This window comes from Neophocaena asiaeorientalis, unplaced genomic scaffold (genome assembly GCF_003031525.2).
Source record: "Neophocaena asiaeorientalis asiaeorientalis breed wild unplaced genomic scaffold, Neophocaena_asiaeorientalis_V1.1 scaffold316, whole genome shotgun sequence".
NCBI lineage: Eukaryota > Metazoa > Chordata > Mammalia > Artiodactyla > Phocoenidae > Neophocaena > Neophocaena asiaeorientalis.
In genome coordinates, this window is record NW_020172628.1 from 125,011 (window position 1) to 127,748 (window position 2,738).

Genomic DNA, 2,738 nt, shown 5'->3' on the forward strand with positions numbered 1-2,738 from the left:
TTCCAGGGGATTGTGCAGGCTTCCTGATGGGAGGGGCTGATGCCTGCCCACTGGTGGGTGGAGCTGGGTCTTGTCCCTCTGCTGGGCATGGCCATGTCACATGGCATGTTTAAAGGGGGCTGTAGGCTCAGGATGACTTTAGGCAGCCTGTCTGCTTATGGGTGCTTCCGTGTTCCCACCTTGTTGCTTGTTTTGGCCATCCCAGCCCTAGAGCCTGCATGCTGTTGGGTGAGGCCGGGTCTCAGTGCCAAAATGATGACCTCCAGGAGAGCTCATGCCAATGAATATTCCCTGGAGCCTCTTCCACCAGTGTCCTCGCCCCCACAGTGAACCACAGCCAACCCCCACCTCTCCAGGAGACCCTCCAAGACCCAGAGGTAGGTCTAGCAGAGGCTCCTATGGAGTCACTGCTTTGCCCTGGGTGCCAATGAACATGAAAACTTGTGTTTGCCCTCCAAGAATGGAGTCTCTGTTTCCCCCAGTTCTGTGGATCTCCTGCACTCAAGCCCTGCTGGCCTTCAAAGCCAAATGCTCTGGGGGCTCCTTCTCCTGATGCCCAACCCCCAGGCAGGGGAGCCTGACATGGGGCTCAGAACTCTCACTCCATGGGAGAACCTCTGTGATATAATTAGTTTCCAGTTTGTGGGTCACCCACCTGGTGAGTATGGAATTTGATTATATCATGAAAGCACCCCTCCTACCACCTCGTTGTGGCTTCTTCTTTGGATATAGAATATCTTTTTCAGTAGGTTACAGTCTTTTTTGTCAATGGTTGTTCAGCAGTTGTGTTTTTTGTGTTTTTGTGAAAGAGGAGAGAGCTCAAGTCCTTCTACTCTGCCATCATGTCTCCTTCCCCAGCCCAGTCATCTTTTAAATCTATGTAGGGAATACCACTAATTCACCAGTCTTTGATTTGGAGGAGTTGTCTTAGAACCATGTGGACTGACATTTAATGATCAGCTGCTTCCACCTGAGCCTTCTAGTAATCTGTTCAATTCCATTACATTCAGTTCACTCACAGTGGTTTGACATCTGGTCCAGTTCCTTCTGTACCCTCTTTGTTGCCTTTCCCTAGGATAGTTGTGTTGGTATTGATCTCTGACTACATCTTCTCTCTATTGATTTCAACTACACAGTACTTTTCACTCATCCTTTTTCTATTCATCCCTTTTGACCTAATTCATGCCCCACTTTCATGCTTGGAGTCTATTGTAATATCCCCCTTTGCCTCCAGTTTCTACTTGTTCTAAACCATTATACTCCTATCACAGTAAGCTTCCTAAATTTCAAAATTGACCGTGCCATTCACTTTCTCTAAACCTGTTTCCTTTGGATAATATCTAAATTCCTCACGATGGTATTCAAAATCTCCATCGTCTGTTTCAACCTACTTCTTCAGCCTGTATTCTGATCATCCTCTCCTCTACTCCAGGTAGTTTGGACAGTGTTTGTTTGGCTCTTTGCTTTTACTCATGCTGTCTTATCTCCCTGGAATGTCCTTCTCTGCTCAGTCTCTGACAGTCAAAGTCATATCCATCTTTCAAAGACCAATCCCAAAGATATATCCTCCTTTAAGACTTCCTCCTTGTAGTTAATTGCTTTATTCTCTTGCTCTTACTGTACTTTGTCTGGATTTCTATTATATTACTATTCAAATTCTGCTTTCTAGTAATTACTTATCAACTATATATTTGTTGCCTATATCTCTGTTTCCTCTTCTAGATTTTGAATCACTTGCGTGAAATAACCATTTTATATTCTTGTCAGTATATTCTAAAATATCAGATGTTCAATATATACACATTTTTAATTGAATTTACCCATTGCCCTGTATTACTTTGTTTTTATGTGAAACCCCAAGGCTAAACTGCTATAAGGCATGCATGAAATAGAACAGTTATAACGAGTCCTTGGCCAAATTCTCCTCATACCTGAACACTGTTGTACTTGTTAACCCTGGTGCATATTCAACAAGCACAAATTTCTTTTTAACTGAGCTTCTAGTCATCAAGGGCCAGGGTGACAGATCATTCACTGTTGTGTACAACACTTCTGGCACACAATCAAGAGAAAGGAAGCAATTTTTTTGGCTCTTATCTCTTGTAAACATGTCATTCACAACTGAAATTTCAGTAAAATGAGACAAACAAACATGTCTGAAACCAATGACAACTAGGAAGTTTTTTCATCGAGGCACCTGAGAAGTTCATGGAAAAGACACAGAGTGTTAAGAATAGGAGACCCAGAGACTGAATATGGTCAGAAATAGCTGCCTTGGCTTTATTCTATCAAAAAGTCTCTACTAAATAGATTCATAAAATTTAGTGTTCCAACTTCATTCACGGTGTTCATGATATTTTCTTTTTCAAATCTAAATAATTTATTGCATAAAACATTAGGTTTCTACAAAGAGCATGTTAATTTGAGGGAAAGAAAACTAACTTGAAAAATGAAGAGTTCAGTAGTTTTTTTTAAAAAGGGCAGAGACAGTTACAATCAATCAATTGAACATTTATTTAGCTGCCTCTCAGAACATAATACTGTTTTAGGTACTAGGGAGTTATCAATCATTTAATCAATCAATTAATTTAATTAATAATGTACAACTAAACACTGAACTAGGAGTCAGATTATCTGGATGTGACTTGGGAAAGTCATTGCATCTCTCTGGCTCTGGTTTAATTCTCTGTAAAATTTGAGTATGTGTACTTTCTAAGGTGTCTTCTAGCTCTTTGTCT